We start from the raw sequence: 17,090 nt of genomic DNA, 5'->3' as shown, positions 1-17,090 counted from the left end.
AGATTGGCAGAGGCCCTGGAGGTTTTTCGCCTTCCTCTGTAGCATTGGGCACAGATCACAGCTGAAGGACTCTCTGCATGTTGGGTCCTTCAAAGTATTTGAATGCTTCAATATCTTTGATATAGGTGAGAGGATTATTCTAAGAGGGGTGGTTGAGATTCTGTGGCCTGCACTGTGCAGGGGGTCAGACTAGATGATCATAATGGTCCCTTCTGACCTTAAAGTCTATGAATCTATGAGTCTATGAAACTTTAAAGAGTGCAGGTGGTCAGAATCTGGTGGGAATCACTGGACTCTTTGTTATAGTCAGAGAGACCAGGATTATACCACAGGCTTTGCTCCTCTTGCATAACAGGATCTCTCCAACAACCGTGCCTCTCTTACATCACCCCACTACATTTGTTCTGTAGGGATTTAGAGGAGCCAGTTTAGCCTAACATAGCTTTAGAAGGGTGTGTCCTGATAGTGGCACAGCAGCAGCTATATCAATGTGACTGATCACCAGATGGATTCTTCTGTTTCACTTCGAGATGAAGACCCCTTCAGTGCAACATGTCTCTGCACTTAGCCTCGGCCCAGAAGCTAAAGTTGTGATAAGACAGGGAAGGCCATTTGATCAAAGTCTAGATCTCCCCAAGAAGAGCCCTATCGTTGTAGCGGGCCTTTCAACTTGAAGCTCCTCTAGGATTAGTGTGGAGGTGAGAGAATTTTTCCCTCTCTAGGCCACCGTATTGGAAATGTGTGAGTGATTGCCCTTGGTTTCCAAGAGGTCTCAAAAATCTGCTTTCAAAGCAAGGATAAAACTAAAGAGTAAACTAGTATGAAGGACCAACACATGCTTAGGAATTTAAATACATACATCCCCACTGCTGTTGGGGAGGTTTCAAGGAACTCTCCTAGGAACTGTTTGTGCTCGTCTCTGTGTTTTTGAGACCAGTCCTGAGAACATGGCCACACGTCCTTCCAGTTCAAGTAATTCATCTCTGAAACCTTCAAACAGGGCAAACATGCTCTACTTCTCCTTCGCCCTGCTCTGTCATCTGTGCTAACCTTCTCCCCTCACTACACAGGACAGCTGGCTTTGTTCTAACTCACAGGAAGCAAACCACAGGATCCTGAAGAGGTATCAGAGAGCTTTTTAGGAGGAAGGAGGTTTGCATCAGTTCCTACTTAGTTTATGCACAGAGCTCTCAAGTCAGTCACAGTGGGGGAAGATTGGAGCCATTATTCTCCTATAGATGAGCTGCTTCCAGCTATAATCTTCAGTTTGGCTAGAAATCCTTGGGAAGAAGTAAATGGAGCATTGGAACAAAGGGGCTGGAGATGCTCCTCTCAAACAGGAACAGGCGAAAGCTCATTACAAATCAAGTTATTTGGTAAGTGTGGACTATTCAATGTGAGCCTGTTCTGACCTGCCACAAAGCAACACACAGTTATGAATTCCTTTATGAAAAGCTGCAGTTAGGGAGAAGAAGTAAACTGGAGTTGAAGAAATAATCCTGACCAATGTTCCCTATAATTTTTCCATCCATGTGCAAAATAAATTGTGTTTTGAGCTCCAAGGCATGTGCAAATCTGCACCGCCAATAGAAACATGCTGGCAGCTGTGGGATGCTGTAGGTCAGGAGTGGGCAATAATTTTTTATGTGGGGGGGGGCACTCCAAGATTTTGGTAAGTGGTCAGGGACTGCTCTTTTCTATGGAGAAGGTGCAAGGTCTAGGATGGAAGTTGGGTGCAGAAGGAAGTTTGGGGTAAGGGACTGGGGTAAAGGAGGGGGTGTGAGACGTGAGAGGTAGTTTGGGTGAAGGAGGGGTTTGTGGTCTGTGGCAGGGGCTGCAGGATCCAGGAGAGGGTCAGGGTGCAGGAGAAGATTCTGGCCTGAGAAAAGAGAGGAGGAAGATGCAGAAGGCTGGCAGCTCCAGCTAGCAGCTCTGCAGTACCCTGAGGCAGACTCCCTGCCGGCCCAGCCTCAGGCTGCTCAAAATGGCTGGCTGCTTCACGAGGCTTTCTGGGGAGAGGAGATGGCTTCATGCAGTGTCCCTACCCCTAGCAAAATCTCTCAGCTCCCATTTCCTGGTTTCTGTGAAGCCTCCCTCTCCCCCCAGATGCCCAGAGCAGAGAGCCACAGATAGCAGCTAACCACTTAAAACAGCAAGGGGCTGCTCGCAAGTGACTGGCTGTTTTGTACCTGAGGTTTCTAGTGGGGGCAGTCCATGGGCCGGATCAGGTGACTCATGGGCTGGATCCAGTGGCTTGGTGGGCCGCATCCAGTCCTCAGGCCATACCTTGCCTGCTCCTGCTGAAGGTGCTCTGCTAATCAGCTGGGCAGCATTTGAATCTCTCCTGGGTGGCTGCCCAAGCACTCAGTCTACAGGGAACATTGAACCTCATCTGCATAACACAAGGCAAAGAACCAAACTGTTATGGACCGGGATGCAGGCACCTTGCCTACAGGTCAGAGCCTACTGGCAGAAGGGCAAGAACTGGAGGAGAGGCAAGGAACAGGAGGAGCCTGGTAGAAACAAGAGCAAAGGCAGGGGTGAACCAGGAGCAGAGTTGGGTAAAGGAGGCAGGCACACGCAGGGCCCAATGCACCCACCACAGGAAATCAACTTTCAGTGGTGGGCACAATCTGCAGCCCACAGGCCCTCTCTCTGCTCCCCTCTCCCACGCATCTTTCACATACCGGGGCACTGGAACCAGGGTGCTCCTTCCCCTCTCCTCCCTCTCCCAGGAATTACTGGGATAGCATAATGGACTAGATCTTGAACCCGGGCCTGAGCTTCACTAGACAACAGTCAAATCTGGCTTTACACCCTATATCTGCTGAAACCTGGGATGAGGTGGGGGTGGGGAATAAACTAGCAGGAATACAGTCTAAGCCAAGGCACCTACCATGGGAGCCCTGAATGGGAGATTTCCCAACTATACTATGGGACCAACCCATGCACCCACATCACCCCTGTACCGCCATTCCTCTCCCATCCCCACTGGTTTCACTGTTGTGATCCTGCCAAATCTCAGTCCTCCCTCTCCCCCTCTCACACACAGGCCTTTCCACCTAATGGTCACAAGAACAGCTGACAGCAGGGAGGCCCATTACACAGGCAAAGGGTTGCCAACCAAAGAAAGATAAGGCACACTAGGAAGCAATACAAGAAAAAGTTCTGCTCCAGTTTTGCATTGCTGGAAATCCTTGCTGACCCCTACAAAACCTGACACTATATTTCATGTCAGGGTGTCATTCACTGTAATTTGCTCCCTCCACACAAATACCTCATGCAAATAGAGGGACAGGGGAGAAACTTACATGACATCACACTCAATTCTTCATGCCTTAGTAATGCAGTGTCTATATTGCTGATGTGCCATTAAATGCAGCTCTAGAATGCTCTGGCAGGCCTGGGCAAGCTGTCTGTCGTAAGGCAGCCACCCAGTGTTTGTGAGGGAGAGTGTTCACTGGAGCTATTCAGAAAACTCCAATATTTCACCACAGGTTGTTCATCACAAATTGTCAAGAAGAATCAAAATATTTTTCTTGGCCAGACCAACCGTTCTGAAGAAAAAAAAAAATCTGATTCAGAAATGTTTAAAGGAACAGGTTCTACGTATTGTGAAAAAAATCAGAGGGGATTTCCCCAATTTTTAGATGAGGCAGGGAAGTTTTAATTGAAAATATTTTTCTTGCAAGAATAAAAAAGGGGAGGGGAGTTCAATTATAGTTCACCTGAAAAGCTTTTGTCAGAGACATTTCACCAGCTCTATTGTTCATGCAGATTCAGTAGTAACTTACAGCCTGAATGAGCGGGAGGGGCAAAGAACGGGGAAGTAGGGAAGGAAAAAAAACAGAATAGGTCAAAGAACAGGGCATAGCCACAAAGGGCTGTCTGTTCAGAAGAAGGTGTGTGCATATGCTATGGGAATGAGGTGTGTGCACCTGCAGAAGCAGTGCTGCTGTGTATGAAGTGTTCATGGTATGAATTCATGCTAGAGCAGTGTGTGTGTGTGTGTGTGTACACATACATGCATGGAGGGAGAAAAGGTGCACAAGCATAAGGAAACAGCTAATGGGTATATTTATGATAGCTAGGCAGGCAAGTGTGGTTCACATATGTGGGAAGTACTTTATAGGACAGTTGGATGTACAGTATACTCAAGGGCCGCCTATATGCTACAAGGATCTCACTATTGGTAGTGGACAGATCCCCAACATTTGTAGTCTGGGTTAGATTTGAATAAACACCCAAAACAAGTACATCTGTTCTGCACTAAGAGCTTCCTCTGCCTGCTAATTTTGAAATCACCTGTGCACAGCCTCTTCTCTGGCATTTTAGCACTTTTAAGACCAGTGCTGGCCAGAACTCAGTAGTAAACACGAGCTTTTCCAAATGTCCACACATTCTGCGTGAGTGCAAGTCAAGGAAACCTGAAGTGGTGCCCAGCAGAGAAGGCCAAAACTAGGGCTGCTGTCAGATTGAAAACATCAGCCAGCTGGAGTTGTGCTTTTGTGATACCAGAACCTGTTTGAATCCAGATTCCATTTTTTTTCAAATTGCAGAATAATTTTAGCTAAATGTTTCTTGTTTTGGGCTGTAGCTGGGTCTCCTCATAAACTGCCACTATTCATGGTGTGTTTCGGCTCTATAAGTGCCTATGTATCTTCAGGGTGATTTTAGGCTGGGTGCATAGTTGTAGCTGAAGTGTTAGTCCCCACAGGTATATGTATGTGCATCTCCCATTGGTGTTGGAGTATAGAGGTGAGTGGAAGGGACAGGGAGAGACTCAAGTGTACATTTGAAGGCATTAGAAAATAGAGTGCAAAACAGGTTTGAAGCAGCACCATAAGTATATATCTGTAATTTCCCTTTCAAAGGTTTCAGAGCAGGAAAGTCCCAAGGCTAGACAGAAACAGCTGAGAGTTTTGACTTCAGACTGCTCAATAGACAATGATAACTGTTTTTTGTTTTTTAAAAGAACAGTTGTTATGCGCCCTCTCCTGGCCTCATGACTGCACCACATCTGGGAACAAGCCTCCCAGCCCACATCCAAAGATGTAGGGCAGCAGCAGGGACTTCCCCAGACACCCCTGCGGGGGAGGTGTACACCTCCCTGAATTTTTCCAACAACTCCTCCGCCCCTCCCCAGTTACACACAGTGTTGCTAATTTAGTTGGTTGGAAATTTGAATTGAAATTGAAACATTACTACATACGTTAAAAGCATTCACACAGCACAGGAAGTCCCCAACTTAGAACAGGTTGTGTTATAACAGTTTGTTCGTAAGGTGGTTGTTTGGAACCCAAAACACATTTTCCCATAGAAACGATGTTATAAATGGCAGTTAGGCTTTTGTGGGCTAGCCTGGGAACCTATTTAACTCACAAGGTAGCTGAAACACTGTATATTTAGTAGAATGTACAGTATTCTAAATAGTAGGCATTCAAAAATATTCAATTCAGTATTCAAAAATAGTAGAAATTTTTGTTTAGGAGGCGTTAGGTTGAGATTCTGAAGGGGACTTCAAGGCATCCCCCAGCCACCACTCCTATCCCCCGTGGGCTCTGCGCTGGTTCCTGCAACTAGCACCATCCCCTGGCCACTTCCCTCCCCACCCTTCAGGCTGCACCCAGCCCCTTTTCACCAGGATACATGCCGTCTTCTCCTACTTCCGAGCGCACGGTGTCCCCCTTCCCCGGCATGCCGGTGACATCAGGCAACCCCATCACCGGGCGTCACCACGCGGTGCTTACCCCGCCCTCCGGCCGGCCGGCCGCTGCCCTCTACGGCCCCCTCCGGGGGCTGTCCAGAGGCAGGTTCCCCTGCGATGCCAGGGCTGAACCTGCGGCAGGTGACGGGGTTCCTTCACCCCGTCACAGTCTCTGCCCAATTTAGCTAATAGCCACTGATAGATCTATCCTCCATGAACTTACCTAGTGCTTTATTGAGCCCTTATTATTATTTTGGCCTTCACAACATGCCTGGCCAAAAAAAAAAAAAAAAAAAATCCACATGAGACTAGTATTGTGTGAAGCAATACTTCCTTTTGTTTTAAACTCACTGCCTACTAGATCTTCTCTTAAGTGAAGGGGTAAATAACCCTTCCTTATTCAATTTCTCCACATCAGTCAAGACTCTATATGCCTGTATCATACCCCCTCTTAGTTGTCTGTTTTCCAAGCTGAAAAGTCCCTGTCTTTAATCTTTCCTCAAATGGAATCTGTTGCATACACCTAATCATTTTTGTTGCCCTTCTCTGTACCTTTTCCGATCCCAATATATCTTTTTTGAGGGTGATCAGAACTTCACATAGTATTTAAGATGTGGGCATATCATGAATTTATATAGTAAAAGTGGAAGAGTTTGGTTTGCCAGACTGATCAGCCAAACCGATACTGACAACCTACATGAAAAGGCTGGAAAACACCATGCCTCTGGACTGCATCAATATGCAGAAAGCCTCATAAGCCAGTCACTACGAAAGCCAATTTTAAAAGAACTTAAGGAGGCTGCTAAGAATGCTGGAGACACACCACAGTTTTTGAACCAACATGGCTGTCGCACCATACTTTCTATTTGAGCAAGAGATACAACACACTACAAACTGGAAACCAATGTAAAGTGCATTGCTCCTGTTAATCCTGAAGTTGGACACTGATTCTGAATCGGGATTTTACATTGCTTTTAACTGGTTAACCAGATAGATGTAATGTTTAACTAGTTAACTGATTAAAGGATGGGGAAGGGGGGCTGCTTCAGCCCCCACCAATTAGCTAGAATAGGTAAGCATCGCCCTTATCCAGTAAGCATCCAGTTAGGGGTGAAGCTTACCAGTTAACCTTTTATATCCCTAGTCCTGAAGAAGACTGTCAACTGCTATCTTTCTTAAAAAAAAAAAAAAAGCTCAGCTGACTCTCCAGAAGCATGCAGTGCAACCCTGAAAGACTCAGCAGTTGAAAAAATGAAGAATTCTTTCACCATATTCAAAAAATTTGCATACATGGCTGATGAATGTACCAATGCAAATAGGTGGACATATTAAGTTATTGTATACATTATCTTGATGTCTGTGATAGGCCAGTAGATGTATTCTAGATGTTCAGATTATGGAAGGTATCAATTGCAGCTGTGATATCTTAGAAAAATTTAATGCTTGTCAATTGAACCCCAAACAGATGGCTGCTTGTGCATTGGATGGAGCTACAAACTTATCTGGAAGACACAGTGGAGTATAAGCCTGTCTCAGAGAAAAGTGTAAGTCTAATCTCTCCTCTACACACCCCAGAGGCCATCTACTCTAGCTAGCGCTAGTAATTTAATGCCTTTGTTATACTCTTTTTTTTTTCCAGCAAGAGTCCAAAAGAACTGAATGTCTTGGAAACAAATGGAAGATACCCTGGGACTGAAGAACAAATTAGTCCAACCTGGGAAAAATAGTTGGATCTCTCATGAGAGATATTTGGATATTGTCTTAAAATTACTGCAACCATTATTATTGGCTTTGGAAAGTATCTACCAAGCTAGGACAGATTGAAGTAGTGAGGCTGATAGAGAATACTAAAATAGTCTGACCTGAGTAACAATCACCATTATCTCCCTTATAAGTCTATTGTTGAAACAATTGGGTCATTAAACAATGACATGTAGACATCTGCTGCAAGAGTAGTAGATCTTTATCCAGCAATAGAAGCTACTCTTGGATCAATCTGAGATATCCATTGAAGACATACTGGAAGAAGCAAAGACTTCAGTCCAAAAGTTGACTAATGAAGGAACTTAGAATGAATTCTTAAATGAAGAGGACAAGAAGTGTTTGTTGAGCAAGATAAAATATAGACTTGATTCTTACAAATCTACAATAGCGATTTTTGGATTCTACTCAACCTCCACGTAGTTTTTACAGATGCCACTGACTTTTGGGGGGGGAGGTGCGCAAAGGGGGCAGTTGCCACAGCAGCAGCAGCTGCCAGGAGCCCAAGATCTTTTAAATCTCTGGGCCCCCAGGGCAACCGCCTGTTGTACCAATAAAAGCAAGCAGGATCTTATGAGGGGGATAAGGCAAAAAGCCACATTTATTGTAAAGATAATAATAAAGAATAAAGAAAAGATAGAAGCAAACTACTTAACCCTTATACGTGTGTGTGTGTGTGTGTGTGTGTGTGTGTGTGTGTGTGTGTGTGTGTGTGTGTGTATAAAAACATTCATTCAATCCATTCATTCAGGTTCTGTGTATTTGTTATAGTTACCAGCCTGGAAGTTGCTTGTGACAGAATACTGGCCAGGTACTCTGTACACAAGTGATGGTAGTGGGGAGCGAAGTCCTGATCAGATGCGCATCTGAAGCTCCTGGTAGGCTGGCAGCAGAACCTTGGACTCTGACTCCATAGTCTTTTAGTCCAGTTCTTATAGGAATTTCTTCCTATGCCAGTCTATGGAAATTGCTGCATCATGCTGCTGTCCAGGGTGGCTGCTAGGTGCTCGTCAGTGATCTCATAGGTTGGACCTCCAGTATTTGGTTTTCTCCACTTGACACCTTTTGGTTGCACTGGCACCTGATGCCTTCTTCAGCTCTTTGTTGCTACATTCTCAGGCTGGCACCTCTCAAAACCATTTATTCATCGTCCAAGCACTCTCTCTCTTACATACATTCCCTAATTAATGTTTCCCATACAGTATTTTGTATAATAATAACTTGACATATACAAGAGTTGTAGTTACAAAAAGTCACAAAAGTTTCTGGGTGGCATTTCTTAAAACATTCTCTCTCTTAGTGCTGAGTTAGTTATTGTTATAGATACAATGTTTCACTTTGCGATTAGGGTTAATTGCTTCACAATGCTTTGAAGAGAACAGGCATCAATTGTGTAACAATGCCCTTAATCAATTACAGGGCTTGGCTCCCTGGGACACAGAGAGGGGAGCTGTTTCTGGCTACATAATTATATTCTTAACAGTTCTAATTTACATGACCTAATATTACATTCTGAACAAATTATATTCTAAAGGGGCAATAATAATAATAATAATAAATCTAAACATTTAACAATAATAATAAATCTAAACACTTATCAAGCTTGATGACACTAAATCTAAAACACAAACTTAAGTTGTGGGGAACAAATTATGGGGAGTCACTTCCACTTGGGGAATCATTTTTAATACTTTAATGTTATCCCTACACGCCCCCCCATTCCTCTCCCCTGCCTCCCTCCCCCATCAGCAGGGTTCTGAAAGACATCACCTTCTACCTGACCGTGAGCATATCCTGAAGGACTGGAAGTAATGACCATACAAGAGGACACCAAAGAATTGTGCAATTACAAGAAGAAACCAAGGAGGATGTTGATGGAATGCTTCACAGGAGGCTTGAGTAGCCAACTTTAATTTCTGTGATGATTTTAAAACGAGCTCTCTCATACAATGGCTGTGAAACATTTTTTCCCCCCAGTTTTTACTGTGATGCCATACAGCCCACCTTTGCCCTCACAGTCTCAACCCTCATTGCCCCTCCCCCACTCTCGTATGTTCAAACACCCTCTTGAGTTTCAATTCCTGAGGAAAACACTGGGCAGCAGGGCTTGTGCTAGGGCACTAAATAGCCATGAAGGCATAAAGGGCTCCAGATAGTATTCAGGCTCTGAAGCCTGGAGGTAGGGTGGAGGTTGAGAGAGAGTGCAAACACCAGTCTGAGCTGCAACATCAAAGAACTGTCTACACAGCTGATTATAGCCGGAGGCCAGCTATCCTGAGCCTGAGGACCTGTGCTGGGAGGCTTGCTTCCAGATGTAGCATAGACACACCCAAGGGGATTTAAAATCTTCAGGCTCCACGGCTACGTCTACATTGGCAGCTTCTTGCTTAAGAACTCTTTTGCAGAAGAGTTCTTGTGCAAAAACTCTTCCACAAGAGAGCGTCTACACTAGCATGTGCTTTTGTGCAAGAGCATCCATGGTAGTGCAGACACTCTCTTCCACAAGAAAGCTCTGATGGCCATTTTAACCATAGGAGCTTCTTGCGTAAGAAATTTATGTTGCCTGTCTACACTGGCCTCTTCTGGAAGAGCTCTTGCACAAGAGGGCTTATTCCTCATGGGGAGAGGAATAACTTTTCTGGAAGAAGCCCTGTTTTACAATGCTATACTGTACATTTACTTCTGGAAGAACACTCATGCAGTGTAGACATCTGGCAAGTTTTTGCGAAAGAACAACTGTTCTTCTGCAAGAAGCTGCCAGCGTAGACATAGCTGTGCACAAGAGCTGCTAAGGAAAGGGAACACCACTGGCTGCCATCTGCATGGAAGCAGGCCTGGACCACAGGGTTACCACTGTTAGTTATACAGCGCCATAAGCAACACCAGATCCCACTGTCTGCAACACTTTCACCTCACTGTTTCTTCACAGCTCTGTATCACCCAAGCTGTCTGTTTTTTGTTTTGTTTTTTAATTTCACCCTCCAGGTTTCCACTAATGCACTAGACATGGAACATAACCCAAAACTCTCTCCAGGGCGGCTGCAGTGTAGATTTCCCCTGTGCCCAACTGCGCCATGTTCTGCATGTGAGTGTTCAGTAATATGATTTCACTCAGGCTAAGCTCACAGCTTAATAGTTCCCCTCTGAGGGGGGTTGACTGAGCCCAGTCTTGGATTGCTGCTTTGTGAACACCCTAGTGATCAAGGAGAGAGATTAGCATAGCTGCTTTATCTGAGTCAGGTAGGGATCCAGAATAAGTCCTTCCCTCCTCTGCACATGGAGACTACCTCCATTTAGGGTTGCCAGGTGTCCGGTATTCACCCAGACAGTCTGGTATTTTCGCCTCCTGTCCAGGAAAAAATGCAGAGAATACCGGACACCTGAATTTTTCCCCAGCCAGAAGGCAAAAATGCCGGGCACCTGGCAACCCTACAAACACTCAGCACCCAGCCTTTCCCCCTCCCCCCGAGCCTCCCCTGCCCCCCAACATCCCCAGCCCCATGCTTACCTGGTTCCCCAAGTCTGCCAGCACAAAATGGCTGCTGGCCAAAAGACCTAGGGGAAGCAATGCTTAGTGCTCAAAACCGCTCCCATCCCTGCACTCACTCTTAAAGGGGACATGCTGTTTTAATGCTGTTTTATTTTAATTTTATTTGGGGGGGGGGGGGGCTTAAGTCCTTGGAGTCCTTTTTTTTAATTTTTTAGCTGAACAACTTTGGTCTCCCCCCTGCCCCTTTTTTCCCCTTCAACAGAATTTTTTCCCTTTTATGGAGGAGGGTGGGGGGTGTTTGGTGTTTTTGTTTCAACCATCTGGCAACCCTACCTCCATTTGTGAGACATGGCTGTATGGGTTTCCCCAATGTGTATGTAAGCTTGAGAAATACTTGATGTATCTTATGGAAGAGACTGCAGCCTTGCCGAGGACCAGTTTTGTTCTTCAGTGCTTTTTGGGACATACATTTTAAAGAGAGGGCCAACTTCTCATCTGTTCTTTATTGAGTGCCTTACAGTTGCACTGGTATAAATGAGCAGGAAATTAACCATTAACTTAATGGTACATATGCTGGCTATAATAGAGGGATTCTACTGACTCACTATTAGTGGATAATGGAAGGTAGCTCTTGTGGACTCATTGCAAACTTGGATATATCCAGGATGGTGATGGGAGTAGCTCTCTGACCTGGATCTTGGCTGAAGATACAGGTACAGTCAACCTTGGAGAGCAGGGTCAAGCTGAAATTTATGTTCTAATGTTTTTCTGCGAGCTGCTGAAGACCACAACTGCCATTTTCAGGCCTTAAATTTGTGAAGTCTAACCCCTCTGCTATCAGGGTATTCCTTTGACTGGAAATTCAACACGGCAAATTTCTTTGGAAGATGAATGTTTTCCTGTACCCACAAAGGGTTATTTCAGACTTCCACACTTTTGTTGTTGGGGCATTTCTCATAATAGTAACAATTTCTCAATTATTCTCTGGCTCCTAATGAGAAACTAAATTATCATTTCATATTTAAAATCTTTATTCCCTCCTCCCACATGCCCATTAAGGTGACTGGGATGACATGAGGTCCTGAGATTTTTTCATAAGGAGAATTAAAAGAGTTGTTGAGTTCAATTTTGGGGAGAAGGAAGTAGAGTTTTAGCAGGAGTAGTAATATTTTTTTAAAGATTATTTTAACTTTATAAATGTAAGGAAAAAAAAGCTATATTTTAGAACCTGCTAGCCATAGTATTCAACCCTAATTCTGCAAACCTACATGCTGAAATATTACTGAATTCAAAGGGAATTCTGACAGAGGGATTGAAGGAATGGGCAAGTTGTCTATTTAAAATTAATTTGTACTCATTGTTGCTTGTCTGAAACACGTTTAGCGTATTTCACTAATTTTGACCACACTAGAGTGAGTTTGCTGTTTTTAGATATTAGGCATCATCTAGCCTCAAATGTTTAAGCAAGGTGCCCACTGGTTTCAATGGCAGTAGAGTATCCAAACCAAAATATGATCTGTTGATGGCATTTTCTTAAACAATTATTTGATATTTTTTATTTAGTGTAAGTTGGATTAAGCAAAACATAACGGATGCTTCTTTCCCATTCTAGAAGTGAACACAGCTGTCTTAATTAAGATAGTTTTACAAGATTTGAGAATTTTAGGAGCAACACTGCAGAAATATGTCTCATTTGTTCTCATTTTATGTACGAAAAAAATATTTGGAGACAAGGGAACTAGGTACTATACATTTCACGCCCATACACGGGTGTGCGTATATGTGTGTGTGCATGCACACCCACCCTAGTCCCCCAAGTAAGCGTGGTTCAGCCGACTGAGGCTGATTTCCTACCACTCCTCCTTCAGAAGCAAGGCTGGGGATGGGGGTGAGGGGCGCTGGGCCTCCTTCCTGTGGGGTGGAGGGAAGAGGAAATCAGCACCGGCATTCACCCGGCCAGCCAGAGTAATGAGGAGGAAGGTTCGGGCAGCATTCCACTCCTGCCTTCCCCTGATTGGCTGGAGCATACTTACTTGGGGGACCATGGGTGGGTGCATTGGCACCCTTGCGGTCCACATTTACCAAAAAACACATGCACCCCCTCCAGAAATTCCTTTGTACAGGCCTGTATAAGCATCTCTAAGTGCTGTATGCCAAATGGAGCAGTGATCTGAGGGAAGGAACTGGTTAGCTGGAGAGTACAGCTTCCGTGGAAGCCGCAAATCTATGAATATTGTTAGTGTCCACAGTGGACCAGAGGCTGGGCACTCCAGGGAGCTGCTGGGAAGGGTTGGAACATGCCTATTGTTAACCTTAGAGCAGCAGTTCCCAACCTTTTCCAGATGGGGACCTATTTTGACTTGGGGACCCAGAGCAATTCAAAAAAAAATGTGTGACTGGCTCCTTAAGAGCCACCTGGGGAGACCCCTGGCGACCCTTTTGAAATATAATGGCAACCCATATTTGGATCCCGACCCATACTGGGAAACCCTGCCTTAGAGTAACAGCAGAGCCCGTGCAGGTAAGAGGAATGAAGGGAGCCCATCCACCTGCTCCATCCTGGCTATGCCAATGGAGTTGGGGAGCTGATCCTAGGCAGACACAGACAAAGCTTCCTCATGCTAAGGGCAGGTGGCCTTAAAGCCCTGAGGGAAACATCATAGGATCCTTTAAAGTTCAGACATTTGCTCTTAAATCAGACAAAGGAGTATCTTCTGGATCAGAGATGGACAAATATGCACAACAAAGGGTGATGGATAGAGTTCAACATTTAAGCAAGCCAGTTAGTGAATTTCTGCAGCTTTACAAGAGTACAAATACAGGTTGACGTTCTAGAATTCAGACTTCTCTAGTCTGGCAACACCCCAGGTCCAGCATCAACAGGATGACCCCGTGGGGCCAGGAGCATCACCAGATTAGGGCAGGAGGAGCACAGAGTCCTGGGCCGCAACAGGGCTGTTGGTGAGAGCTCCTGGCAGCAGCAGGGTGACCAGGCAGAGCGTGGAGTTCCCCCTCCCAGGTGGCAGCACAGCCATGGGGAAGGGAGGGAAGCAGAGAAGCTCCCATCCTCATGAAGTGAGCAGAGCAGCCAGGAACAAGAATGGAGAACCCCCCCCCCCCCCCCCCCACTCACCTCCCCGGTCTGGCAAATACCCTGGTCAGAGACCTCCCAGGTCCAGAGGGTGCCGGACCAGGGAGATTCATCCTGTAGTTATATCAAAACAATGCATTTGATCAGTTCCCTCTGATTTGAGTTTCAAAATCCATTCCCTCTGCAAGAGCTGGTGGCTTTTAGTGTCTAAAGAAGAACACTTCCCTACACTCTATTCCACTGTAGGATTGAGAGGCTGCATCCCTAGTGATCGGAGGTAGGGACTAGCTTTCTAGCCCTCTGAGTTTTACTCCCAACTCTACTCTGTCTTGCCACAAAACCTTGGCGAAAAGAGTCACAGCTTCTCTTTCTCCATCTATAAGATGGTGGGGACAGCAATATTGGCCTACCCTGAATCTAGCAGGTCAATGAAAGAAACTGATGGCCATATATTGTGTTTTTAAACTTTGGGCTCAGTGTTCTAAGGAAGAACTAATGTTACTAGTAAAGTAGAACACAACTAGTTCTAGATTTGTACCTATACCTTTTTATGCCTGAATTTCAACAATTACAGAATTAAATTAAGCCTGCAAATCATATAGTTTATCCGCTACCTTACTTTCACTTTTTTGTGCATTCACAGAATAGCTTTTGCAAACAAAACAAAAATTGCATTTGTCACTTAATTTGATTGGGCCATTTTCTCAAATTGATCCATAATATGTAAGTCTTAAATGTATTATGTATTTTGAAAAGTTTGTTTGTTTATGGATTTGATTGTGCCAAATAAAGTCATACTTACAGATATCAAATTTTGTATAAGCAATTCTACCACTTAAATTATCTGAATACACTACTTTTCACAACGAAATACGCTGGGTGAAAAGTTTAAGTAATTCCCCCCGTCAGAAAAAAGTCTTTTTTATTATGGCTTAGAATTAATACAAAGATTTTCTAACAAAATTAAAATTGAGTCACCTATTCAACTGTCATTTTAGTGCAAAGAAAATTTTTAATGTTACAATTCACAAAATTCAAATTAGTTAAGGAAAGAGTAATGGAAACTTTATGAGTTTCTGATTCAAAGGTACTATATGTTTGATGCTGAAATTCTACAAATTTAACTGTTCTTTTACTTCCTTTTTTCAAGCCCATTAATAAAAAATTCCATTACATTAGTTTTAATTTCTTGAACTTTCCTACAAGTGTCATCAATGCAAAATGACTTTGCCCAGTCAACAATGAGGCTCACCTGCTAATGGTCTATAAAATGGTTTTTTTCCCCACAATAGCTTTTCTAGCCCCTCTCCTAAGAAAATGCTTATCATTCAGAGGTACTTGAATGCTTTCACCTTTGGATGTCGTCATCGTCTTCTTTTAAATAAACTATCTGAGTGAACAGAAACAGAGGAGAAAAAATAAAGATCTTCCAATGTGGTTAGTTATGAAGGAAAAGGGACATTTATTTCCTTTGTTTTTTCCACTAGATGGCACCATGAACATTCTTTTGCATCAGTGAATGAGCAGGAATGTAAAGCCTGCAAGTCCCTAATTAGTCACAGTGATCTCAGAATGATGCCATACCATTATGTAAAAAGATGAAGTTATTGCCAATAAGGCCTTAGCACAGTTAAGTGAACTCTTCTGTCCAAACTCTTAAGACCCCAGTGCTCACCAGTTAAAAAACTCAGAAGGATGAGAAGGAAAAAAGAGGAACCACAGGTGATGAAGTGACTTAAGACAAGCAACTTAGGACAGACCCATACTCTCTTGCCTCATCAACTAGGTCACAGCGTGGTATAGCCAAGATTTTATCCAGTATAGCACATGGTATTCCAGCTTTCCTGGTGGGTGAGAACTGAAGTTCAATCCAGAGCTTATGCTAGTGAGCTGGAGGGACACACAAGTCAAGCTGACAGCTTTCTTAAGGAGCTCACTTGAGTTAGTGCAGTTTGTAGTCTAGCCTCCCTTTTAGTTTCTTTTGATGTTTTTCTAAATTAGTTAAAAGTACAGCAAATCTGATTAGTAAATAGCAATACCTCTCAGTTGACTGCTTCCTAGACAGGACTGTGCTGAGGCCCTGAGTACATTACAGACTGCCAAAACTTTGTTTGTTGATGGTAAATCCAGTGCATCTGTAAAGTCACACATAGACAGGCCTTAGAGGCTGTCTTTCTCCTCAAACCTGCTACCAGCAAAGGAGAATCAGCTAGAGCACTTTGCCTGGCAATCCTACAAGCACAGCCTTGCTCTCCCTCTACCCCTGCACTAACAGAGATACTGACCCTCTTGATTAGTAAATCCCTCACAGGGTTCATTTAGTTTAAGCTCTTAACCAAACAGACATGTTAAGACCCACCTTAACACTCAGACACGCTTCTTTTACAGTCTTAGCAGCAGCATAAGCCACGTCGTCTCATAACAGACACCCTCCCAGTCCAGACTAGAGCCAGCCCATAAAGCTCCTCAGCAGGCTAACTCATTCCTAGTAATTGGTAAGTTAACAGGGCCCACCTGCCAAACAGGTTTCACCTTGGCTGCTCCTGCACTAAGGGAGACAGCTGTAATGGTGTTTTTTTTCCATAGGAGTGGGAGGGGATTGTTGATCCAGAAGGGTTTCTCCTCTGAATCCCAGAAAGCCAGTAGAACCCATCACTAGTATCCAGATGGGAACTAGAGAAAGGGCCTTGTAGTGTTTACAAGGCTGTCAGTTCCAGAGCTCATGTCTTCTGTTCATCTGCCAGGGCCCAAGTTTATTATCTTTCTAGGCTTATTGTAAGCTCTGTCTGCCTCAGAGCTTTCTGCTAACATGGTTTCTAAGGCCCAGATCCTCAAAGGGATTGTATTGACTTGAATGGGTGTTTGGTGACTGAATGCCTTCCACTTAATCAACAATAATAGCAACATCAATAGTGGACTTCATGGAGGCTCTGGCATTTCTCTCTTTTTGGGACCAAAGGTGTGTTTAGGGTCCTTTTTTGGGAGGGACTTTTGGGGAGGAGTTTGTAAGGGGCTGGGAATAGATGTGAGAGCTCATGTTG

The 17,090-nt window shown here is 44.3% G+C and overlaps 1 long non-coding RNA gene across 1 annotated transcript in view; it reads right to left on the bottom strand.

The window, feature by feature from the left end:
* LOC142826904 (uncharacterized) overlaps positions 1-16,457 on the bottom strand; it is a 53,500-nt gene extending 37,043 nt beyond the window's left edge. Inside the window, exon 1 of the long non-coding RNA XR_012901160.1 lies at positions 16,409-16,457. This is a non-coding gene — a long non-coding RNA (uncharacterized LOC142826904). The remainder of the gene's footprint in view (positions 1-16,408) is intronic.
* Between the last annotated feature and the right edge of the window lie 633 nt (positions 16,458-17,090).

The sequence above is a fragment of the Pelodiscus sinensis genome, chromosome 1 (assembly GCF_049634645.1).
Source record: "Pelodiscus sinensis isolate JC-2024 chromosome 1, ASM4963464v1, whole genome shotgun sequence".
NCBI classification, from domain to species: domain Eukaryota; kingdom Metazoa; phylum Chordata; order Testudines; family Trionychidae; genus Pelodiscus; species Pelodiscus sinensis.
Note: the sequence above shows the minus strand (reverse complement) of the source record. Positions and strands in the feature narration are given on the sequence as shown.